Source organism: Myotis brandtii, unplaced genomic scaffold, assembly GCF_000412655.1.
Source record: "Myotis brandtii unplaced genomic scaffold, ASM41265v1 scaffold157, whole genome shotgun sequence".
Lineage (NCBI taxonomy): Eukaryota > Metazoa > Chordata > Mammalia > Chiroptera > Vespertilionidae > Myotis > Myotis brandtii.
The window spans coordinates 979,660-1,006,428 of record NW_005355708.1 but is presented as its reverse complement, the minus strand read 5'-3'; the positions used below and the strand labels follow the sequence as shown (position 1 = coordinate 1,006,428).

The following is a 26,769-nucleotide window of genomic DNA, read 5'->3' as shown; positions in this document are numbered from 1 at the left end:
GGGCCCAGTGGGCGTGGCTCAGCCGTTGAGCATGGACCCAGGCACCCAGAGGTCTCCAGTATGACTCCGGGTCAGGGCACATGCCCGGGTTGCAGCTCGATCCCCAGGAGGGGGCGTGCAGGAGGCAGCTGATCCATGTTTCTATCTCTTCCCCTCCCTTCCATTTTCTCTAAAAATCAATGAAAAAATTTCCGTGGGTGAGGATTAATAACAACAAAAGAATGGACTCTTGAGTCTAGCCCAGACCTCTTTCCGACTGTTTACTTGGGGGCTGTCTTCACTTGGGAACATTTTGCTCGTCTTGCACCAAACGGAATACATCACCTTTTGCCTGGAACGTGCTTCTCTTCCTGTAACTTCTCTTAGAATGACAGAGCCCATCATCTCCTCCATGTACCAACCCCGGCACCTGAGAACAGGCGTCGGGTAGAAAGCCCAGGGACTCAAGGGAAACATGGAGAGGCGCTGGGGGAGTGAGAGCCACGGGAGGAGGCACGGATGCCCTGAGACACCTTCTCGCAGACGATTCCTGAATCTGGGTCAAAGCCTGTGAGCAGGAGCAGCCCAGCCCAGAAGAGCTGCCTGGCACGTTTCTCGGAGTTATCAGAGTGTGGCATTCACCCACCAGCTGACGTGGCAAGCTGTCGCCTCCCCCATCAAAACCTGCCCAGCCTTATGCCACTGCAGCCCCACACCTGCTGAGAAGTTGGGTCTGGGCTCTGTGGAGCCTGTAGGGCTGCTGGTGCCAGACGCTGGTGGTGGGCTGGGCTACAGAGGCTGGTGGGGGGGCTACAGAGGCTTGTGGTGGGGTGGGCTGCAGAGGCTGGTGGTGGGGGGCTACAGAGGCTGGTGGTGGGGTGGGCTGCAGAGGCTGGTGGTGGGGGGCTACAGAGGCTGGTGGTGGGGTGGGCTGCAGAGGCTGGTGGTGGGGGGCTACAGATAGCAATGAGTCTGCTGCCATGGCAACCAGGATCACCCAGGGATGGGGAGGAAGGTGCTCTGCTTAATTAAAACCCAAGCAACGTTTTAACGAAAACCCCAAGGAAGACAAAGCTCAGTTAGATTTTCTCCTGTCCTCTTCCCCTCCCCCTTGCTTTTCATGTCATCAAGTGGCTTTTAACCATCCCGTCCCTCCAAAAAAATTACCTCCAGAGATGAGGCTTTTGATAAACGCCTGAGCCAAATATCCCTCCCCCACACCACACCCAAGCACAAAGCAATTAAGACACCCGCCCCTCCCCCCATTCTGTCTGTAGCCCAAGCATGTCAAACTCAAAGGCTAACATAGACCAAATAAACGAGGTATGCGGCCCGTGGGCCACAAGTTTGAGATGCTTTCTCTAGCCTATTCCACTCCAAGGAAATTGTTAGCCTCAAAAATGCTTAGGAATGCTTGGCTTCACCATCAACACCTCACTGCGGGCACCAGGACCAATATTCACGCACTGCACGACGACTGAGCATCACCTGGGATTTTAAAAGACAGATTCCCACCTGGGCCGCATGGCTCAGAGCGTTGACCTATGAACCAGGAGGTCACAGTCCGATTCCCAGTCAGGGCACATTCCTGGGATTCGGACTCGATCCCCAGTGGGGGGCATGCAGGAGGCAGCCGATCAGTGATTCGCTCTTATCACTGATGTTTCTCTCTCTCTCCCCCTCTCCCTTCTTCTCTGAAATCAATAAAAAAATATATTTTAGCCCTGACCGGTTTGGCTCAGTGGATAGAGTGTCGGCCTGCGGACTGAAGGGTCCCAGGTTCGATTCCAGTCAAGGGCATGTGCCTTGGTTGTGGGCACATCCCCAGTACGGGGTGTGCAGGAGGCAGCTGATCGATGTTTCTCTCATCGATGTTTCTAACTCTCTGTCCCTCTCCCTTCCTCTCTGTAAAAAATCAATAAAATATATTTTAAAAATATATAAATATATATATATTTAAAAAAAATAAAAGGACAGATTCCCTGGCCCCACCCCCAGGGCGCTGACTTGGGCCAATCAGAGGCGGAGCACAGGCCTCTGTATTCTTTTCCTCGCGCCCCAGCAAATCCTGGGGCAACAGATCAAGACCCACCGTGTGAGAGGCGTGGACCCACAGGTGTGGGCTTTCCCGCAGATGTGTCCTTTACGGGCGGGCTGAGCTCCGCGGAAGCTGGACATCTAACGGCCTGGCTGCTGGCTGAAGGAGCTGCGGACTGTGACAGGGTTCACAGGCGCCCCCTGCCGCCCCGAGGTGAGTTCCCCAGCACACGGTTCTGAATGTGTCCGATGCTCATGGACCACACCTGCTAGGGGCCAGGTGGCCCACCATGCCTGCTCCGAGTTGCAAGGAGGAACAGGAAAGCGAATGTGGGGTTATGAAATCCCGAAGGATTCGTGAACAGACTCACCACTTACAAAATCAGTCCCCCCTCAAAAACCCGCTTCCTGCCCAAGAGCTGAACTGAAGTCCCAACGGCCTCTTACGTCAGCCTTGGTGATGAGGAACGTTTGTTTGTATTTTCATTGCGTTGTCAAATCTATGGAAACGTCAAGTCGTGAGTCTGGAAACAGATACGTCCGTGGAGTTCCAGGAAGTGAGTGGCACTGAAGAATGGCTTGTTGCCTGGCAGACGGGGACACAGGGGACTTGGCAAACGACTGAAGAAAAGATGTGAGCACAATTGTTTCTGCAAATCTACGTCTCTCCAGGAGATACGTCTGTTTCTACCAAGATTAAAGATGGACATAAAACCAGAATCTCCCGCCACAAACACCTAGACGTGATGGAGGAAATCAACCAACGGGAGGTTTAAAACGCAGAGCGGAGCTCGCAGCAAAGACGGATTGTTATTGGTAAAGAAGCAGTAAGTCAGAGCCGGCACACCGGCCCAGAAGCTGCCTGCGGGTCAGCGGGCTCTGGGGGTCACTGGCCACGTGGGGCAAAGAGAAGGCCTGGGGCCACCTACAAAGGACACGACATTCTACCGATGTGAGATTCCTGAAATCCTGTCCCTACCTGGAAGGGCAGGTTAGAAAGAAAAAAAATCCCCCCAGCATCTCAGACAAAAAGGATAATCCTAGGCTCCTGCCTGGTCTCTGGAGGGAAGAAGAAAACGGTCTGAAGAATAAAAGCCACAGACTTCCTCCTTGAGCCGGTCAGAGTTCTGAGTCTGCACCTTCTGGGGGAGCAAGGAAAGTCCCCACTGAAAACCATGCAAAACCCACGTGCGGGTGTTTACGGCGGCCTTACAGACTAAACTCTAGGGTTCCCTCAGACTCGTGAGGTTCTGCTGCAAGTCTTCCTGCTTCCAGAGTGAAAATACTGTGCGATGTGCGCATGTAAGGCTTCTGGCTCATGCACCTGCTTTTTACCGTCTAAGCTATTATAGTCAGTATCCTAATGACCAGACGATATGGTGGGATATGTAAGCAGGAAAGTTCTGGGGGTCTGTCTTGAACAGTAAATTTTTTAAAATATATGTTTTTTTTATTGATTTCAGAGAGGAAGGGAGAGGGAGGAAGAGATAGAAACATCAATGATGAGAGAGAATCATTGATCAGTTGCCTCCTGCACGCCCCACACTAGGGATCAAGCCGGCAACCTGGGCATGTGCCCCGACCAGGAATTGAACTGTGATCTCCTGGGTCATAGGTGGGTGCTCAACCACTGAGCCACACTTGCCGGGCTTGAACAGATTTTAATGAAAAATAAAACACAAGACAAGTTGAAATAGATAAAGTAAGAAACAGACGGAGAGGCCTTCTGTGTTCTTGAATAGGAAGTCTGCATTCCACCAAGCGACTCTTTTCCAAGTGAGAGCTTTAACAAAAGTCCAGTCAAAATAACAATCTAGTATTAAACTGGACAGAGAGATTCTGAAGTTCATCTGGAAGAAAAAAACAACAAGCCCAACTTCACAATGAGTGGGACTCATCACAAATACAGGGCAGCACAGCAACAATGAAACAGCTCTACCTCGCCGTGGAGGGACACCTCGCTTTCCTCAGTCTTACCACCACCCGAACACGCCCATTAGACAAAGGGACGATACACAGCGCTGGAGATTTTTGCGTGTCTTTGTTTCGAGAAAAGCATCCAAACAGGGCAGTTCTTACGGTCGCCTCCAGGACTTCCGATGGTACCTCCGTGGTTCTCAACCTTCCTAATGCCGCGACCCTTTAATACAGTTCCTCATGTTGTGGTGACCCCCAACCATAAAATTATTTTCGTTGCTACTTCATAACTGTAATTTTGCTACTGTTATGAATCGTCATGTAAATATCTGATATGCAGGATGTATTTTCATTGTTACAAATTGAACATAATTAAAGCATAGTGATTAATCACAAAAACAATATGTAATTATATATGTGTTTTCCGATGGTCTTAGGCGACCCCTGTGAAAGGGTCGTTCGACCCCCAACGGGGTCGCGACCCACAGGTTGAGAACCGCTGCTGTAGGCGATCAAAGTGGAAGAGACTTCCTGTAGGCTCGATGGGGGCTCTAAAGTCAGCTCCCAGGCTATTACTGCATCTTTAGCTCTTGCTTCCTCTCACCCGTCACATTAAATAGCTGGCTATGGAGCTCGGGATGCCGATGGTTCCGGCAGGCTCAGCGTAAGCTTCCTATTGATCCCCAAACTGCCTTCAAGTCCACAGCCTCAGACCCACGGAGGACACGTGGGCGAGGACGGCGTGCACTTCTCCGGAGGGCGTTGCACACCTGCTCCTCCACCCGCAGCCCCCTCCCCATGCCTGTGTGCACAGCGGGTGGGTGGCTCTGGGCAGCAGAGGGCAGTGGTGCCTGCGGAGCTGGGACCGTTCCGATGCCTCAGTAGCTCCCTTTCTGCCTCCAGGAGGAGAGCAGTTGCCGCTGCATCTGTAACGTCCTGTTTAGGTACCATCCTATGTGCATGCTGAAACCGCGGCCTCTTTCCCATGACTGATGTAAAAGATGGCTTCTCTCTCATTATGCGGCAGGCACTCAGGGAATTCAAAGAGCGGAGAACATGTCGGGAGCAATTTACAAACTGTGGTTATTGCCATGTCTGCTTGCCAGGACGACAGCACATACAGAAAGAGAAAAAAATCCTCATTATAAATACCCGCTCTCCTCAGCAGATCGCTGCTTCCATGTGTTCTTTCCGTTCTAACTAGACATGAACCTAAACCCTCAATGTGCATGTGCTGGCGGGGTAGGGGGGCGTCATTCTTCCCTCTCTGTCGATGGTTTGAAGTGGGAGTTTAGAAATTCAGCTTTCCCTAATTGCTCCCTTCTTGCCTTGAAAACCCTATCGCCCTGCACCCAAGTCAGCATTTCTAATAACATACATTTTTTTTCTGTGTTAATTGAACCATCTCAAGAGCCAGAAAATCCTTCCTAGAGTCAGGACCAAATAATTATCCCATGGACACTGGGACGAAGACACTGTGCGTGAGACGGAGGATCTTCACGCTCATCTCAACACCAAGACTGAATGTCTTCTCTCCAACATGGGAACTCCATCAAGTGATGAGGTGCTCAGAGGTGTCCAATCTGCCTTCTGTTTGCTTCTTTTTAATCCTCACCTGAGGATATTCTTTCCATTGATTTTAGAGAGAGAGGGAGGGAGGGAGGGAGGAGGGGGAAAGAGAGAGAAACATCGATGTGAGAGAGACATCGACGGGTTGCCTCCCACACAGTCAGAGGAGAGGCTACTGAAGTGAGAACAAGGCTCGGGGAGTGACCACAAGGGAGGCCCCAGGAAGAGCACGCCAAGCACTGTCCACAGGGAAGCTGACAGCAGTGGGCAGGGAGACTGCTATGTGTTCACCAAATTTCATTTCCTCTTCCGGGCATCCAGGTAGACTGCACTTCCCAGCAACCCTGGCAGCTGGGGGCAGGGAGAAGGGTGGGGGAGGTGCTTGTGACTTGGTACTGGCCAATTCACTGTGGGCAGAAAAGATAGATAACATTTCTAGACTTGGCAGCTAAGAAAGTTCTCCAAAACACCCCTTGCTAATGCTCTTTCCTTGTCTGCAGGCCAAATGCAGAGGACCTTGGGGAGAAATCCCAGACTCTGGGAACCACGAAAGGAATGGAGTGTGGGTGGCAGAATATAGCAAGAAGCAGGGCATGGAGCAGAACACCCGAATGGGACTGTGGCTTGAGCAAGAAATAATCCTTTATTGGGGTCTCAGGGGCTGTTTGTTACAGCTGTTAGCCTGTGCTGACTGATACAATGGTGCAAAAAGCAGACAAGGGTGATATGAACCCTGCTTCTTGAATGCATGGCAAGAGGGGCTGAGAGAAGGAGCCTCAACTTGGACAGGAAAACATATGGTAGGTGCTCAATGAAGATTTGTTGCACAAATGCTGTAAAGGACCAGTGTGAAGATGAGATCTTGATTTTTACCAAGGGCTGCTCAGGACGAAAGGAGCTTCCATGGCAATATAAGGGAAGGCATTTCTAATTTTCTTTTCTAATTATAAAAGTTATTGGGAGACAAGAATAGCCGACAGAGAAAAATACAGACTCTCCTTCTCTTGAGAGTGTTAGGAAGAAAAAAAAAAGAGATAATCACCTTCCTGGGGTAGAAAAAAGGTGAAGAGAAATAGTCTAATAATGTTGCACGTTCCTTCCAGACTGAAGAGTCGATTTCCCTGTTGATTTGAGGTGATTTTTTCCTCTCTATCTTTTCTCAGTGAGCAGCAGACTAAATTGAATCTCTTGGTTCATGGGCTGAAAGACGCTATAAATTTCTGTGGATTCAAGGTGTGCTGAGCCCATGCAGAAGCAATTGGTCCGCCAACCAAGCGCTGGGCCGAGTTGCATACAATTTTGGAGTTAGAAAAAGCCTAGGGTGCGCAGCTGGCATGGCTCGGTGGTTGAGCATTGACCTATGAACCAGGAGGTCATGGTTTGATTCCCAGTCAGGGCATGTGCCTAGGCTGCGGGCTCGATCTCCAGTGTGGGGCATGCAGGAGGAAGCTGATCAATGATTCTCTCTCATCATTGATGTTTCTATCTCTCTCTCCCTCTCCCTTCTTCTCTAAAATCAATAAAAATGTATTTTAAAAAGAAAAAAAAAGGCAAGAGTTCAGGGAGATTTCTTGGCCACTGCTCACCAAACTCCTTCCTCTGACAAACTGACTCACTGGATCCAAGAGACAAGCAGGAGGGAAGGAGGGGAACCACTGAAGCTCGTTGCTCGCTGCCCACATTGATGTCTTTCCCAGATTTTTTTCCAGGGGAAGTTCTCCAAGAGGCAATTATATTAAGTCAATCACCAGGAAATGAGGCCCTCGTAACGATCGCTCTGACTTTGATTTCAAATACTGTGCCAATCAGAATGAGGGCTTTTGTTCCCTTGTCAAAATGATCACTTATACAAAGTTCTAAGAAAACAATACCTCCTACCACCACCACCTGGCCCCGACAAAAAGAAAGAGAAAGGGGGGGGTTAAGGAAAAAGAAACCCAAGACCATTGAGTGAAGACACATGGACCACAGGAGTGCAATATAACAGTACATCCCTGGCCACCTGGACTACATATTGTTCTTAAAGTCTCATTCCTGCTGGACTGCCCGAGAACCTCACGCTGAAAAAACAAGGAGTAAGAAAAGGGGTGGAGGGAACTTCAATTTGCTACCAAAAGCCACAATGCGCACATGTGTACAAAGAGATTGATTAAAACAAGAGCCAGTTCTAGGCGGTGAGCCACTATTCTAATGGGGTGCTAAGAAGGGGCCAAGAGACGAAAATGAGGGACAAGTCACTGCTGGGCAGAAAGACAGTAAGTGAGTTACAAAGGCGCTTACGACCCCAATAAAAATATTGTTGCCCGGCCGGCATGGGTCAGTGGTTGAGCGTTAACCTATGAACCAGGAGGTCACAGTTCGACTCCCAGTACAGGGTCATGGGCTCGATCCCCAGTAGGGGGCATGCAGGAGGCATGCAATCAATGATGCTCTCTCATCATTGGTGTTTCCCTCCTTCTCCCTTTCTCTCTGAAATCAATAAAAATACATTGAAAAAATATTGTTCTCCTTTTACATAGTTTCTGAATAAATACCACACACCACACACTGGGCATACAGATACGACACGGCAGCTGACTGAACGTGGAGGGGCAGTGAGTGAGCTCAATGTGGAGGCTCATGAAGGAAGGAGGGGATATAACCAATGCTAATGATCAATACCTGAGAAACACATGGTGGAGGGAATCTGGAAGCAGGCGATGCTTCCTCAGCCTGAGTGAGGTGACAAGGCTTCGGAGAGAAGGGAAGAGTTCAGCAGCATCTGGAAGAATGACTGAGATGACCGGGCGGTGGGGACACCTGCCCAGCACAGAGAGGACGAGTTCGGCGCAGGGTGGTGGGGGTGCGGCAGGAGGTGCACCTGGGGGTGGGTTGAAGGCGGACTGGGACGGCCTCCTGCGCGGCCTCCTGCGCGGAGCCCCAGAGTTTGAACTTGACCTTCTAGGCAGCAGGAAGTGACCTGGGCATTGCAGCGAAGGTGGGGGCACAGTTCATGCCCCTGGCCACTATTCCCCCAGAACCGAGCTCGGTGACTGAACAGATACCCGTATCTTTGCCTGAGTGATGAACCTGCCCCGGAAGAATGCTGCGGGCTTGGCTATTCCAAGGTGAACGCTGCGGGCAGCAGTGTGGGGAACGGAAGGGCGGCGGGCAGGGGGAGCTGGGAGGCAGCTGCTGGAGGGAGGGAGGCCAGCGCGGAAACACGTTCCTCAGGTGCTGTGCACACACAGAACCCCTCCCTGTCCCGGTCTGAAAACGGCCGAAGTGGACTAAATGCTCCTCTAAACGTGCTGATAAACCAAGAGCCTGTGCCCACCCTCCCACACAGAAGCACGGGCGCCAGGGGCCGGCCGCCCGCTGTCCCTAACACTCTCTCCATTTCGGGGCCCCTCTTTCCTCTCTACTGTCTGTGCTTCCGAGTCCGTGCCCCCTGGTTAGCTCTGAATTCAAGGACAGACACTTCCATCTTAACATTTCCTTCAGCAAACCCGCGTCGAGAATGTTCAATAAACGCTCACTGGGAAGAATGGCTGGAAAGGGATATTTCATTTCAGCAAATACGACGTTCGTTAAATGAAAATTGCTCATATAGATCATACACAAATTGCCACTTTTGAAAGAATTAGTGCTTAATGAAGTGTACCTACTCCCGAAGGCCTGGTAAAGATTATTTTAATCTTTTTTTACGGCGTGTTTTTATGCATGATTAGTACCTTACAATCAACAGTCTTCCACGAATCCTACTTATTTTACAGTACTATGAAAACTCAGTTCTCAAGTTACGTGGTTTTTCAATAGGAGCGGTTTTTACAATAAATTATCAGGAGCGTATACTGTCATCCAAAGCCAAAGGGACCACATTGGAGGCTTAGCTGCATTCCTCTTCCATTTGCGCAGTAAACACTGTACCCCACACAGGGCCCTGGACAATGAGTAAGTACCAAGCTGCTTCTTCCTCAGAGAGTTCACGGAGGGGCACACATCTATTTCCAATAATACTCAGGACCCATTTGTTACTTGTCGTGACGGAAGTAGGAAAAGCGACCAAGAAGCAAAAGTGCTCGGGTCTGCCTGCTCGTGGGAGTGAGAAGGAAAGCTTTACTTGGGAGATGTCGCTGAAGAAAAGTGCTAAGAGGTGAGCAGTTGCCCTCCAAGAACCCAGATGCGGAAGGGCCAGAGCATGGGAACCAAGCTGGAAGGTCCTGGGATCCTTCCCGGGAGAGAGACTCAAAAGCTCTGAGCTTATCAAAGAAGGAACACACTCAGGCGTGCATGCACACCCACATGTGCATGCATGCATGCACACATGTACACACACAAATCCATGTGTGGTAAACTGTACACCACATATGCACAGGGACGTGTGTGTATGTGCATGCACATATGCACAAGGTGATGCCCAAATCTGCATGCATATGCATGTGTATGTGCAGACATGCCCACGTACACCTGCACACTGCACGCATGCACCACTCTTTCTCGTGTGTGCATGCACCCGGATCTGCAGGCTCCAGACCCAGCGGTCTCTCCTCCACTCAGGGAAGCTCCTGCCAGGGAACGCGGTCTCCTGCTGGGCAGGAGTGGCACTTCGTGGGGCCCCAGCCACAAGTGGTGCGCTAAGCGCACAGAACTGTTTAAATAAAAGCCACTTTACTGACCCCCATCAGCCGAGTAATTGGGCTGCATTCGTGGGCTTCATCTGGGAACAGTAATGGCTTTTTACAAACCCAAACAAAAACATACGGAAACAGTCACCGCCTGAGTGGGCATTAGCTGGGCCGCACTTCATGGTGCCCGAGCTAAGCTGCCCTGCCCAGGTCCCAGCTCAGCCATGCAAAGCTTCATGGCCCTGGCAGCCCTGCCCACCTGGTGCCCCCTCCCCCCTAACAGAGAGTCTCGCAGTCTGCCTCCTAACCCTGAGCTCAGGCCCAAACCCTGCATCAGCTTTCTGACCCTCAAATCTGACAATCATGCCATCTACATCGTTTTTCCTAAATCCCATGTGCTTTGTGTCAAATCCTCACTTGAGCAGGGAGAACGGGTCTTAAGGAAAGCAGGATGATCCCTTGCATTCGCCGTCATTACTCCGACACTGGGCTCCCCCTGCACCGACACTCACCACCTATAAAGTGCTATTCTCATCACCAGATCATGGCGATGGGCAACAACGGGGGATTCCAAGCTCCTGGCGGCGGAACTGACATTCGGGAGGGGAGACGGGCAACAAAGAAGCGCCCATATACCAAGAGGTCTGCCCTGGGCACATGGTGGGGGTGGTGCAGCAGGGCGAGGGGACCACATGTGAGCTGAGCCAGGAGGCCAGTAAAGGAGGGACTCGCCTGTGGACACCAGAGGAAAGAGCAGGCACAAAGGCTCTGAGAAGGAAAGCAAGCGGGGAGGAAGGGGTCAGTGTGTCTGAGGACCTTAAGGTCAGGATGAGATGGAAGGACAGCAGCAGGGAGCAGGGGGCGCAGATGAGGCCAGAGGGCAGCCAGGAGCCTGAAGCCTCAGGTCCATGGACTTGGCAGTGACACAATCTGACCTGCGTTGTCAAAGGCTCCCTCTGGTGGCCGGGCAGGGCCCTGACGGTGGAAAGGGAGGGTGGGGACAGAAGGGGCTGTGAGAGGCTGAGGCACAGCCCTCCAGGGCACAAAGGTAGGTGGTGAGTCGCTGGGAGCTGCCCTACAGCGAGCGAGTGCCTGGTCTGCAGTTAATGCCACTGGAAACAGCAGCATCCTTGCAGGTGGTTCCGGCACTGTGTCACCGTGTCACCATGCTGGCAGTGAGCACTAGGTACGGAACCGCAGCCATTAGAGGGCCTGGCAGCCGCCAGCAGCAGCAGCGCAGGGGGCCATGTGCTAAGCATCCCCTTCACTGCCCTTCAAATGACCTCCTCGCTGTCCGCGCCTCCGAAACAAAGGCAGGTTGCACAAGGTCATAAAACCAGAGACACCCTGAGAGTATCCACAACTGACACATTTGGAGAAATTGGGTTTAAACCGAGTTGGAGAGAGATTCCTTCTCGCGGATTTATGAGGACAAAGGTTGAAAGCCAATGGGTGGCCTCGGTGCCCAGAATTGCAATCCGGCTGGCGGGTACGGGACCCTGCAGGTAGGAGGCCGCCCTCACCCGCCATCCGCCCTCTGCTCGGGGGAAGGCCCAGGGCACCCTGAAGGTGACCAGTGAGGGCTCCGGGTCCGACCTCCAGACAGTCAGAGGTGTGGCTGCGGGGGAGGTAGCAACAGGCCACAGCCCTGTCCTCTTGGTTTGGGGACTGTGGCCGTGGGAGGCCTGAGCCGGCCCCGCCAGCCTCGGAGTAATCAGCAGGCCCGAGACCTCTGGGAGCCGGGGAGCAACCGGTCATTTATCTTCCTTTTTCCCCATTAAATTGCAAGGGGAAGAGGGGGGAGAAGATAATGGAGGGAAACAATCAGAATTTTTCAAAGTAATTGGGTCTGATTGGTCTTTTCATTTGTCTGGAAAGATCTGTCTGCCTGGAGGAGTAGGAGACAAAAGATCCAGAGGTCGCTATCCAGCCCCATCCCATAACCTGTCAACTCAGCCGCTCTCTCTCCCTAAAACCACTGCCCTGCCTCCTCTCTGCTCCTGCCACCCACACACTGGGCCGGCCGCAAATCCCGTTGCTGTGACCACGGGGACGGATGCCGGGGATTCACTCCACAGGCCCTGTGTGGGCACGCGGGACCCCGAGATGACGAGGACACAGCTCAGACCCACTGGGGAGAGGGACCTCATACACGAGTCATCATCAACACTACCGGGAGGGGAAGATGACAAGGAAGAGCGGTGGCTGGGGAAGGCTCCATCGAGAGAAGCAATTCCTAAGGACTTTCCAAGAATGAGGGTGCTACAGAACGAATGCTTGTGTCCCCACGAAATCCATCTGCTGAAACCTAATCCCCAACATGATGGCACCAGGAGGTGGGGCCTCCGGGAGGTGACAAGGCCCCATCCTCAGGAAAGGAAGCCGTGTCCTCGTGAGGGACCCCAGGGAGCACCCTGGCCCCTGCCGCCCTGCGAGGACCCGGCAAGGAGGCAGCTGCCGGTGAAGCCGGAAGCAGGCTCTCCCCAGACACCGAGTGTGCCAGAACTTTGATCTCGGCCTTCAGCCTCCAGAGCTGTGAGAAATAAGTGTCTGTGGGTTGTAGCCCCCACAGCCCATGGCGTCTTGCTACAGCAGCCTGAATGCACTGACATGGAGGGCATTTCAGGCAGGAAAACCCGGGACCTTTTGTGTCCGCTGGACTTGCCCCATCCAGTGCCCAGGACACGGAAAAGCCAGCCTTCGGAACTTGGTTGGACAGCTAGAGAAGGGGGATTCTTGCTAAAATGGCTCAATGGGATTCTTGCCAAGGGCAGGCCAAGATGACGAGATAACAGATGGGAGGGTTCTCCAGGAAGCAAAGTAGCCGGAGTCCTTGCTGAGCTGGGGCCCAGCAGGCCAAGGTCAAGGGCGTTCAATTACAACTGACTACCGTGGGGTCCGGGAGGGAGTCTCTGTTGCTGGTCTTCAGGTCTTCATCCTCTGAAGCAGCGGTCGCCAACTGGTGGTCCGCGGACCACTGGTGGTCCATGAGGTCCGAAAGGTTGGCAACCGCTGCTCTGGAAGACTTAGAGTAAAGCCTGGGCAGAATGAACACTCACTGAAGAGAAAGGCCACAGTGACCCATGCCACTCGGGGTCACAGCTGCTGGTGGGTTAGCGGGACAGCTGGGGGCTGCTGACGGTCACATGCTTCTGGCTTCTCGCCCCTCATTCTGGAGCTTCCACCACTAAGATATACCTCGTGCCAGCACACTGCGAGACGGCTCCAGAGTGGGGCTGGTGGGGGAGAATTTCCCCAGAACTCTGCTCCCTGTTCCCATCCGTCACTCCTGTGAAAACCATGGGCCCCGGACAAGCACCATGCCGGCTGGACTGCCCCTCCAGAGGGGACAGACGGACATACACATAAGCTTTCTTACCCACCCCTGACCACCCAACCTCTCTCCACGAGGAATAAGACTCCCCTGGACCACTGAGAATGTCCCTGCCCAGAGGGAGGATGAACCAAGAGACAGAGCAGTGCCCACCTGGCCCTTAGGCCCTTAGGAGGTCGAGGGAGACCCGAGTCCCAGTCCCGTCCCAGCTCCGCCAGCATCCTCCCTGTCACCTCCACTCACGTGCCTGGAAATGAAGACGATTCATGCTTGTTCAATACAGACGCATGTAGACCCCTTCTATGTCTCTAGGAACATCACTGCATCACTCGGTTCTGGCTTCTGAAAACTCCTTGTAACAGGCACCACAACTCTTCCAGGTGTCGACTCCACCCTGAGCACCTGGGGAGCGAGGGCACCACCTCGGGAAACGCTTCTCGGAGCCAATGGCACAAGTGCAAACGTCCGGCCCTGCGGACACGCTGTCTCGGGCCGCCCCCGACTCCAGGTCACCTGGGTTCTCCTTTTTCTTGGATGGACTTCTCCTACCCTGACTCCAGCAGGTGCTGGTCGGAGCTGCATTTAAATGTCACTGCAAGACAGGTGCTTCTGCGCCTCCGGCAGTCACCTGGCCTGGCAGACACACCGTTTCCAGGCTGCTCACCAGCCGCCATCTCAACTCCAACCCCCGCAACTTCCACTCTGAACATTAGGAGTGAGAATGTCTCCGTGCTTAATGTTTGTTTTAAGGTCACAACTAGACAGATCCAACCAGAAGGGCCGGAGTGAAGAGTCTGGCTGAGGATGCCTGAAAGATCCTGGAAGTCACACGGGGAAGAGGTCAAACCCAAAGAGGTCAACGACAGCAAAAGAAAGAAGACGGGGTCACGGGGAAAGTGGCTGGGGGTTCACGTCCAGAGCGCTGACCGGGGGTGCAGAGGAGGCAGTGAGGGAGCCGGCCGAGGTCTGAGCCACGTGTGGCCGGAAGCCAGGCCAAGCACTCTTACCGAGTCCAGATCAAGGCATGGGCACTGCAGGCGCCTCTACCTTAGGAGGCAAGGACTCCTTCTAGGCTCCCTTCCTGCTCCAAACCAGAGCTGGGCTCAGGGCTTGGCTGGGAAAAGCAGGCTGCGGGAGCGGAGGGTGGGGAGGCAGGGGCGTCTGCCAATGGTATGTCAGCCGCCTGTTGTGCGGCAGGAACACTCGCCGAACCCGCCTGCTCCAGCTGAGCACAGAAGGCAACTCATCTGAAGCAGACCTCGCCTAAGGACACGTGGATGTAGTACATAGCGCAGAGGAATGCCCCCTGGCCCAGCTTCCTTAAAGAAATCTCATTAAAGGCCAAGAATCAAAACCCAGTTCCGTCTCAGATAATCCTTGGCCTCAGAAGCAAACTTTCCAGATCACTACGGCATTTCTTCTCTGCCACCTGGTTGAATGTCTGGTTGGAAACCGACCATGTAATCAGGAGAGTAAATCCAGATCGTCCCCCTAAGGGACCAACCCCGCCCGCAGCACCTGGAGTCCATGCCCACACCTGGCGAGCCAAACGCCTGCTCCCACCTGCCCAGCTCCCACGGCCCCGGCCACGGCGCTAAGAGAAAATGAGGAAAGGAGACGGCTGGTTGCACAGCCCCACACTGGCAGGCGGAGAGCCGTGGGCAGGATGAGCGAGTGGGCACCCAGGAAGTGGTGACAGTTCCCGAGTTTCCATCCGGACGGCCTCTCTGGCTCACAGGGTCCTAGGAGGGATGTGAAGGAAACACCTTCAGGAGAGAATGAGTGAGGAAGATGGCGTTCGATCTGCTCCCACACGGAGCCAGCAGAGCCCAAGAGGAGATGGCACTGGCATTCCTACCCATCAAATGTTACGAAATAGCAGTTCTTTCCCCCTCGTCCCCTAAAACGGTGACAGATCCGACCGCTCCCCACCCACCTCCACTCGCTGCTCCAGCTCTGGTCCCTCTGCATGGGCCCAGGCACATCCTCCCACCACGGATAAGGACGACAGCCCAAGCACTCTCCCCCCGGAAGTGCACCCACAGGTCCTGTGTGCAGACAGGTCCCAGCATGGGTGGTCACAGAAGAAGGGGGGCTGCACCACACGCAGGTCCTGTGCTACTGCCCCTACTGGGGATCGAGCCCACAACCCGGCCATGTGCCCTGACTGGGAATCGAACCATGACCCCCTGGTTCACAGGTCGATGCTCAACCACTGAGCCATACTGGCTGGGCTATTTTCTACATCTTTTGATGTTTTACATTTCGGGGGCCTTACTGACTGGGAGAGACTGCCCCTCCCAGGACTAGCTAATTCCTAAACAGAGTCGACACTTTATCTGGGAGGTCGCTTCTCGCGTGCAGGCCAACCGTGGCCTTATCGAACTCTCACACCAAGCTGGCCTTCCCCTGCTGTCATCCAGGGCCGGGTTCTGGACGACTGAGGACAGCGCCTCTCCCCAAAGCTGGAAGGAAGCTGCTTGCCCTTCCCATGGAAACCCCAAGAAAGGCTCTGGCCTGGGCGTCCCCCTCACTCCCGTCCTCTGCCTCCTGATGACCCCGAAGTTTTCCCTGTGGTCCCGTGTGGCCTGGCACGCCCCCTCCTCATGGGAAACGTAAGTGATAAATTCTTCTTTCAATGGCATTGGCCTCTCCGAGACATCACTCAGCCACCTCCGTAAATTAAAACCTCGTGGGTACAAATGAGACACCCCCTCCCCTGCCCACCCTGAACCAGCCTTTCTCCAGCCACCGGCTCTGCTCCAGGTCACCGCACACTGACCTCACATGCTGGCACCTTGTGGATCCTGGCGGCGGGCAGAGCTGAGCCAGTGCGACAAGAAGCCACGCACCAGGGGAAAAAAAGAAGCCACGAACCAGGCCCAGATGGTCTCTCGTAGTCAGCCTGGAGCAGCTTACATCACAGCGGCTCCTTATTCACACCTCTGGGACTGTTTTAACTAAAATGTCCCTGAATTCAGGGTTTTTTAAAAGTCTGCTAAGGAGACATTTTAAAGAAACCTCCACTTTCTGTCTGTGCAAACACAAACCAGCCACCTACACCCATTTAACCATATGACCAAGTCTAGTGCAGTCGCCTGAACCCGCATCTGCACATCTAGACATACCCAGGAATTCTCACATGCGCAACGGGATTGGCCTGTTTTTCAAAAGGGGATCGTGAGTAGGAGCCGCTGCACCTTTGCAACAACGGGGACTTCTGCGTAGTCAACAAGCAAGCCCTGGAGCTCCCTGCATGTGAAGGCACCATTCATTTCTTGCATTTAATCTCCAAGAGCTGCATTCACAGTGGTGAAATGCACACACATGCATGTATGTGCACACAAAACATGTACACACACAAACATGTGCACATGCAAACACAAACATGTGTAACACACAAACATGTGCGTGCATAAAACATGTGCACACAAACATATGTACACACAAATATGTGCACACATGCACACACTTGAAACCTTGTAGCAGGAGGGGTAAAAACAAGAAGACACCACAGGATCACCCTAAACATAAATATAAACTTATGTCACTAACTCTTGTCACACTGGCTTAAGGCAGGCCTCCAGCTTCTGGAGGTACTTTCGGGAGTGCCCAGCCCACTCTCAGGACTCCACCGATGCCGCACGCTCTGCAGGCAGCACGCACTGCGCCTTCCCTTCCCGCCTCGTCCTCCCCTCCGGGCCTCCTACCCAGGGTGCAGGCCCGGCCACCACGGACAAGTACTTGGAGCTGGGTCTCGAGCCATCGCACCTGGCTGGTGCGGGCAGCGATGCTTCTGCCACGCTTCCCAATGCCCAGCTCGGAGAGTCACGTTTATTATCCTAAGCAGCCTCTGCTCTTCCATCAACTTCATGGCCCCTCTCACTTCAATCAACAACGACTGAAGTGGAAGTTAATGATCCGGAACAGGCAGGGCTCTGTGTGAAGGTCGGATTTAGAAACAAAAGGCCCATGCTTCCCCGCCCGTCTCAAAACACACATCCCTTCATCAGAGAATCAACCGTGGAGGGTCTTGGAAGGCGGGGTGGGGCGGGCGGGAGACATGCGTCACCTCACTGCAGAGGGTGAGGGGACAGGGCATGCTGTCACCCCCTAAGGGCTTTGTAGGAACTGAGTAATACCATCAGGATGGAACCAGAAAGAAATCTCCCAGGAGCACACTACCCCAACACACACACCCTCTCCCAAGTCCTGCTTAGTTTGGTGACACACGTGTGACTATCTTTTCCTCCGGGGTCATCATTCAGCTCTTCCCTATCATTCTGTGTCTAGTACGGCTGGTAGACTGACATTTCTATTCACAATCACTCGACACTCCCCTCCGCTGTGGGAGGATTATGCATCCTTGCCCAGTGTCACGTGGTGTGTGGGGCTGCACATCGTCTACACTTCCCTCCCTGTCCCGGTGTCATGTGAGTTGCCGGGGCCAATGGAAGCGGAAGTTGTAGGAGGCATCACAAACAGAACTCTCAAAGGGCATCGCAGGTTCCCGCCGGGTGGCTTGTTCCGCCCTCTGTCAAGCCACTGGCTCTCCCTCATAGGGGCTGCTTCGTCAGCCGGGGATCTATAAGAAGACAAACGGAACAAAGGCACAGCCAACCGCAGCCTGATGTCGCTTGAAAGCAACATCCACCTGTGTGGCTGTAAGTCTGTGAGACGTGTGACCTGCTTGTTACATGGCAAAGCTGACTCATACAGCCTGTTACGCACGGATATGTGAGGTCAATGTTAAAACTCTTGGAAGCACACACTTTAATGCAAGGAATAGGCCTGGAGTCCCATGTGAGCCCTCAGGCCTGTGAATCTTCATCTTTCTGGGAAGAACCCTTAGAGCACCATTCTGAGAAAATGCCATCATCGTGTGAGTCATCTAACTGTGAAACTTAATGAAATAAGTTTTGTTTTTTTTGTTTTTTACCAGGCATGCTTTGGACAACAAATTGTATCTAGAGGGTGTACTCATCTCTGTTGTCACGACGTATTTTTTGCTGTTCCCTCTCGCTGAGCCTCGATCACTCCAGAGACCAGGAGAAGGCCAGCTCAAGCCACAGAGGCCAAAGAGACATGAGAACATGCCCCCAGATGCAGCATCAGGGACCGGGTGTGCCCTGAGAAGCCCCCATTCCTCCTACTGGGGAGCGGCAGGGCCAAATGGGTGGAGGCCCCTCTGGCTTTAGAATCACTGTTTTGGGGGAAGAAGGCTGTTCTGAGAATGTTGATGCTGTTGCTAAAATGATGCCCAACCACACAAAAAACAAGACTACTTATGTTTTTTAAACGTAAGTTGTAAATCAAACCTGAAAAGCCTGCTAGGACACTTGCAAACATCTTCCGAATAAGGCCATCATCCCAAGGTGACCACCTCCAGGGGCCCCCAACTCATGTGTCTCAATAAGGCTGACTCGGATGTGCTCAAATGACACTCACTGGTCCAGAAAGACTGACAAAATTCCTGCAGAGAGAGAGGACCCCAGGCCCAATGAGCCGGGCTCTTTCCCAGGCCATTGTCACCACCCTCCGGAGACTATAAACGAAACCAAGCGTCCAGATCGCTGGACAGCCGTTTGTAATTGCTGTGTAATGGCTTCTCTTGGGCGTCTGCCTCTACCAGTCTCTGAAGGCAGGGACCACGCCCACTGATCAGATTCCGCCAAGGAGAGGAGCTGGCGCGGTGAAGTATGAACCAGCGAATGAAACCTCAAGAATCAGAACATGAAACTCCTGTGCGAAAGGAAAAGAGAGCGCTGAGTCTGGGCAGCGCCATGCCTGACCCCATCCCACCAGAGACCAGGCCGGCAGGCAAGCAATGAAACCCAGGGTTCATCAGGAATCCTTAGCCCGAGCTCTGAGGACAGAACACAGTTCCAAAACATCGCACGAAGGGGCCCGGATAAGACATGAGTGTGAGAAGGGAAGGAAAGAGAAGGCGGACAGGGCGGTGGGTGGGGCAACACAGAGTCAGAATCTGAGCCCCAAGATGCCTGGGATGTGGCTTCGAAGGAAAAGAACTGAGCTTCCCGGTACTCGGTGCCCTAACTGCAGCTCCTCTCTAGCTCTTCTTCAAGTCGGTGCCGATGCAGTACCCCGGGCGGAGCGTCCCCACGGCCTCCCACTGTGCGCACCTCAAGTGTTAGAACAAGAACGAGAAGCCTGTGGGATGGAGCTGATGCGAGGCACGAGGACCAGGCAGGAGCTCGCACCAGGGCCTTCGGACCCCAGGCAGAGCCATAAATGGGCCTTAGTTAGTTACAGGGAACAAACACACCCTCAGCTCCTGCCAGGCACTATGCCGGGCCAGTCGCATGTAAAATGCCTCTGAACCCACCAGGTAGGTGCGTTTCCTGGGGAGAGGGTCTCCAGCAGCGGTTCTCAGCCAGGGGCAGCGGCTGGTGGCAGCGAGCCCAGGTGGCACTCTGCACATTCAAGAGGTGCCCCTTCCTCTGAGCAGCCGCAGCCTGGCCCGGGCCAACCATCCAGAGCCAGGGTGGAATTCAAACTCCAGGGCCTAGCTCCTTGTGCAAGACCAGCCTGCCTGGTCCCATCTGCTCCCTGGGGGACAGCCCTCGAGGGGCCTTGGGAAATGTCTGGGGCACTTTTGCCCCAGGGCCACAGGCATTAGTGGCTGGGGACCAGGGGCACTGAGCAACATACAATGTACAGGACAGGATGCACCACCAAGAACTGATGCCAACAACCCAACCACCTGCCCTTGTCACCAGGTGCCCGGGGCGCTCTCCCTCCCACAAAATGGTCAAGACAGATGTTCTGAGGATGGGGGTGGGGGAGGCGGTCATCAGAGCATCTACTCAGATGCCACGGCCACTAGGAAGCCCTGCCCCCTGATGCTGAGCCAACATTATCTCCACTTAAATTTGTTCAAATGCTGAGATTTCACGTTGTTAGTTTAAAGCTGTATCTCTGTTTCTTAGGGGAAGGGAAACAGCAGGACCAAGGCCCTCTGCTGGTTGTCACTGACGACTCCCTAACCCTCCACACCCCGTCGGGGGTGTCCCGGGGGTCTGGGAGCCCCTGGTAACTCTGGATTTCATCCCATCAAGTACCCTATGCATGAAAGACGATAACTGGCAAGCGGGTCACAGGAGACACTGTGCTTAGAACATAAAATGCATCTCTGTGTCTAACACACGGTGCCGAAGAGTTCCCTGCGGAGAGAGACATGCGCTTGCCGATCGGCATGAACCCAGGGAGGGGTGCCACCAAAGTGTCCCTGACTGTGCACACGGAGCTTCCGTGGGGGACCAGGGTGGCGGGAGACGAAGAGAGAGGCCATGACGCAGCCCCTGCTGATCAGGCTCCGAATCCAGGCTGAGTCGGCGTCCTGCTCTCCCGGTCCACCCGGATGGGATGATCAAAACTCGCCTGGTGCAGCCTTCTGCATTCGGAATTTCAAAGGCGCTTCCGGAGCTCCTCAGCTTCCCAGCGGCAGCGGCGGGAGCCCGGAGCAGCTCATTAGTTCTGGGAGACCTGGCTCAGTGTCATCCTAGCGGTGGCCTGTCCTGTTCCCTCCCTTCATCGGAAGCAATCCATCCGCCCGCCAAGGTTTCACTCCGCTCGCCTGATCCTGAAAATCGGCTGAAAATGGGGCTGCTTGATCCAGCCACTAGCAAAACTCGGCTTTGAGGTCTTGGCCGGATCCTGAAAGGTGCCAGCGTGGAGCCCCAAGCCTCCGCCCTACGGCCCCTCTCCCGCCAAGACAGGCAGACAGCAGCGAGGGGACAGGTGCGGTGCAATTAGACCCCTCGGGTGGAGCAGTGCTGCAACATAAGGCCCTGCGAAAAAGAAAATTAATATGGCAAATCTTCTTCACGCCCTGGCTGCGGGAGACGCAGGAGAGGCAGGTACAATCTGACGCTCGATAGCTAATAGCTCTACATGGGACTGGATGATAGGCAGGTTGAAGGCGGGTCCCTGAGACACTGAGAAGAAATACTTGGAGAAGAAGCTCATTCTCCATTACAAATCTCAGGGTGTCTGTCTAGACCTGTCACGGGGCTTCACCCCAAATGGATGGCAGGGACCCGAACAACAGACCACATGGGTGAGTTTAATTAGCACTGCACGTTAGTGGGGTGCCCCTGTGCGAAGCCAACCCAAAGCAAAGGCGGGGAGGAACTTTACCAGGATCTGTTTTTCCAGAAAGAGGGTAATCTACCCACATAAATCTCCATGCAGAGAGGGAAGGAAGGGCTTCTGAAGAGCTCTCTAATCATTGCACCCCAGGAACGCTGCGCTGGGGCCGCAAAGGGCACCCTGGGGCCCAACAGACCCCAAGAGAATTCTCCAAGGTCTGTCCATTCACAGGCAGATCACCTGAGAGAGGCGATGAAGAGGGACAAAGACACAAAATTGAGGTACTCGGTGCCCAGAGAGACAGAGATATAAAGAGGCAAGTGAGAAAGACCTGGAGAGATGGAGAGACAGAGGAGATGAAACCAGACAAGGGGAGACAGCTTGTGAACTATGCTGAGAAGTCCTGGTGGACTTCGGCAAAGAAGGGGAAAGGTTACCATGGTAACACCTTCCCCAAAGCACAGGCCGTGTAGCTGAGCCCAGAGATGACACTTGCAGCCCCTGATGTGATGGCCACACCTGTCACTACTGCTCACCTGAGAGACTGTCTGGAAGCCTGTGTCCAAGCACCGCTCTCAACTCCAAGGCCTCAGATCAGAACCCACTGCCCCCGATTTTAAGTTCAATGAGCACTTCTCCTACAGGCACGTGGGAGAGGGAATATGGAGCAGAAAGAGCAGCCCACACAGCACAGGAACAGACATTCTCACCATGCCTATTCAACAGCATATTAGAAGTCTTAGCCAGTGCAATAAGGCAAGAAAAAGAAATACAAGGAAGAAATAAAACTGTCACTATTCATAGACATGACATAGAAAACCCCAAGGAATCTACCAAAAAATTCTTAGAACTAATAAATGACTTTAGCCAGGTTGCAGGATACAAGACTAACCACAAAAATCAAGTACATTTCTGTATATTAGCAATGAACAATCAGAAATTGAAATTCAAGATACAAGATCATTTAGAAAAAGCACCATAAAAGGAAATACTTTAGGTAAAAATCTAACCAAATACATGTAGGATATATATGCTGAAAACCACAAAACGCTAATAAAAGAAATGAAAGATGACTTAAATAAATAGATATATCATGTTCATGAAATAGAAAACAATATTAAAATGTGAAACTTCCCCAAACTTATTTATAGATTCAATACAATTCCGACCAAAAGCCCAACAGAAATTTTTGTCTATATTAACAAGCTGATCCTAAAATTTGCATATACTAGTTTAAGCAGAGGAATTAGAATAACCAAAACAATTTTTAGAAAGAATAAAGTGGGAGGACACACGATACCTGATCTCAAGACTTAAGATAAAGCTATTGTAATTCAGAGAGTGTGATGTTGGTGAAAGGACAGACACCTAACCAATGCAGCAGAATAGAGAGTCCAAAGATAGACCAAGTATGGTCCATGATTTGTTTTACAAAAGCACAAGGCAAGTGGATGGAGAAAGGTCAGTCTTGCCAACACACGGTGCAACCGTTGTAAATCCATAGGAAAAAGAACTAAACCTCACACTCCACCTCCCTCCTTATCCAAAAAGAACTCAAAACAGAAGGTTCTGTGTGGGAACAGCAAGGACAGTCAAGACCAGCCGTGGGCAAACTACGGCCCGAGGGCTGGATCCGGCCCATTTGAAATGAATAAAACTAAAAAAAAAAAAGACCGTACCCTTTTATGTAATGATGTTTACTTTGAATTTATATTAGTTCACACAAACACTCCATCCATGCTTTTGTTCCGGCCCTCCGGTCCAGTTTAAGAACCCATTGTGGCCCTCGAGTCAAAAAGTTTGCCCACCCCTGGTCAAGACCCACTTACGAGGCTGTGAGAGGTTTGCCTATGTTACAGTGAAACATATAAAATGGAGATGTACAGAATGGGCCATTTGTTCCCTGAGAAGATCCGGATCTCCTTGAGGAAAAGTGTCTCCGAATCGCTTTCATGTGTAGGGCAGGAGCTTCCCCACTGGAAAGAATACTGAGATTGACATGTGTAAAATCTTGCGGCGGCCTGGGGAGGATCAGTGCTGTGAAGTCCCGGGAGAGCCTGCAGTGTTAGAAAGAGAGCAGAGACTTCTGGCCCCCCACATCTCGTGCACCCTCTTCTGCCATCGACTCCGAACACCTCTGCCTCCCTTACCAGCTCATGATGAGTTCGGGGTGATCAAGGAGTCAGGAGTCCTGAGAGTTAGTTCGTTTGGGGGTAACCAACTGGAAGTGGCTGACACATCCCTTTAACATCTCCAGCTCCCAGATGCTACAACCATCAACATCATGTTTCATTGAGACGACTTCTTTCGTTTGAAGCTACTTGGAGCTATTTTCTTTCTCTGGTCCCCGGAGGGAAAACGCACTAGAGACAAGAAAGCAGAACAAGATACTAGAATGCACACAATGGGAAGAGGACACGGGAGGTTGAACAGCGTGCATGCTGACAAAAACAGCCCGTGTTGAATGGAGCGTATCCCACACTCCTTTTCTCTAAGGCAGGATTGTACCAACCCCATCCCAGATGCTAGAGGTGATGCTGCCAATTACACTGCACAGGTTCAGACCCCAATCCTCACCTTCCCCCTCGGCCCACTCCTTCTCCAAGGCTGACTATCTCAGTCAGGGGCATCAATTTCCTCCCTTCTTAGGCACTTTCCATGAGGCAAAAGGAACAAAAGAGAAATAAAGAATTGTGATCTTGCCTGTCCAGTGTTGCTCAGTAGTTGATCGTCAACCTATGAACCAGGAGGTCACGGTTTGATTCCTGGTCAGGACACATGCCTGGGTGGCGGGCTTGATCCCCAATCTGGGACGTGTAGGAGGCAGCCGATCAATGATTCTCTCTCATCATTGATGTTTTTATCTCTCTTTCCCTTTCCCTTCCTCTCTGAAATAAATAAAAATATATTTTAAAAAAAATAAGAATTGTGATCTTAAATATTTGAAACCAAAGTACCACCTGTGTTTCTCCACCTTAAAGAAATTCTGCAAAAAAAATTAATAATAATAACATCTGGAAAAAAACAAAACAAAATGATATGAGAAGAGCCCCGATGGCCCGGCTTTGGCAGCAGCCCCCTAAGTCTCTGGGTAATAGCAGCCTGGCAGGAATATCCTACCAGGGGCTGGTACTGCCTGGGCCACTTGCCTGCTCTGTTTCCCCAAAAGCACATTAAAAACCCCCACATTTCCTGGTTTAATAGACTTAGGAGCGGAAATGAGTGTGTCAGAACTCTTACAGAGATGATAGAACCTGCTGGCCCAGCAAATGTTAAATTTTGCATAAGGAGACAGGAGCCCTAACTCCTCAGTAGACACGTAATGAATATTTCAGAGCCCGCAGCTGCTCCAAAGGCTCCCGATGAATTAAATTGGTGGTAGTTTTTTTCATTACTGCCAGGATTAGCCTCCTCTTGTTTTCTCCCCCTCCTTCACTTGTACATCAGAAACAAATCCCTCCAGACTAACCCAGTCACCCGGTCAGCATATTGGTTGAAAAGTGTCCCCCAACATTCACGTCTACCTAGAACCTCAGAATGTGACCTTACTTGGAAATAGATTCTTTGTAGAAGTAATTAGTTAAGAAGCGCACATATTGGAGAGATGGCCCTCAAGCCAATGACTGGTGTCTTTATAAGAAAAAGGAGAGAGATTCAGACACAGACACACAGGGGAAGATGAAGACAGAGACTGGAGTGATGCAGCTATAAGCCAAGGAATGCCGGGAGCCACTACGGGTTATCAGAGTCGAGGAAGGCCACTCCACTAGAGCCTTCGGAGAACGCGTGGCCCCGGTGACACTGATTTCAGACTTCTGGTCTCCGGAACTATGAGGGTATACGTTTCTATTGTTTCAAGCCACCCAGTTTGTGGTGCACTGTTATGGCAGCCCTAGAGAATGAATACAGTCAGGAGAATGTGTCTACACATGCAAACCTGTAACAATATTCATCTCCCCCAAAGTTAGCAGAGCCTATCAGTTCAGACTTTCTTTCCTGGTGTTGACATCATTCAACTCTTTACCATACTGCTTCCTCAGCACCCCAGCCCATCCATGTATGAGATAGAAATACAGTGAGAGAACCCACAAGGTAGAAGGAATCAAAGAAAACCAAGTCCTCTGGCCACCTGGTATTCCTCTGGGTTGATGACCATCCATGGAAAGACAGCTTTCCAAAAAATGGTTTAATGCTGTTATGAACTGTGTTCCCCTCAAACTCTTATGTCCAAAGCCTAATGCCTAGCACCCCAAAATGTAACCGTTTGGAAAAACGATCTTTAAAGAGGTAATTGGGTTGAAATGAGGTCTCCAGGGTGGGCCCTAATCCACTAGGACTGGCCAGAAGAGGATGGGACATAGGCAGGCAGAGGGAAGACCCGTGAGGACACGGGGAGAAGACAGCCACCTGCCAGCCAAGGAGGGAGGCCTCAGGAGAAACCGAACCCGCCAACACCTTGATCTCTGACTTCCAGCCTCCACAGCTGTGAGGAAATAAACGTCTGCTGCATACACCGCCCAGCGTGTGGGACTTCGTTCTGGGGGCTGTCCCCAACTCAAGGAGGTGCTAGATGGCCTCCAGGCCTGGGCCTCATGCAAACGCTCCCCCAAATGACTGCCTCACCCAGACAATCGGAACTCAGGGGAAAAAAAACAAAACAATCCCAGTAATCAAAGGGCATGGAAAGAGGACATGTGCTATTTGAGTGCTAACTATTAGCCAGGTGAAAACATAACTCTCTTCAGAAGCAAAAGAATCCATGAAATGTATCCACACCATGAAGTTCCCAGGAGCTGGGACGCACTACCAGTCGCTCAAGCCGCCCACGCAGCGCACAGCGCCCTGCTCGAGACGGGATTGTGGTACATTTAACACCCATGATGCTAAAGAGCTCCTGGTAATTATCGTTATTGAACACTCTGCTCTTCATCTTTCAGCCAAATATTTTTGTATTAAAATGTGGCACATTTTCACAACCTCCGTGCTGCTGCCATGTGCTGACAAGCTCAGCTCATTCCCCACCTCTGAATGCAGAAAAGCCCAGGTCACAGGAAGGAGGCGGCGATGCCAGCACGGGCCCCTTTCAGTCCCCAGACAACTCCTCTCATTAGGCCAGAAGAAGATTTTAAAATGCCCCCAAACTAACCAGTTACAAGGGGGAGGAGAGGGAGAGGGAGAGGGCGAGGGCGAGGGCGAGGGAGAGGGCGAGGGCGA

General features: G+C 52.3%; 1 protein-coding gene across 1 annotated transcript in view; it reads right to left on the bottom strand.

The window, feature by feature from the left end:
- Positions 1 to 26,769, bottom strand: part of SLC39A11 (solute carrier family 39, member 11) — a 118,379-nt gene that overhangs the window by 16,322 nt on the left and 75,288 nt on the right. The window lies entirely within an intron of this gene.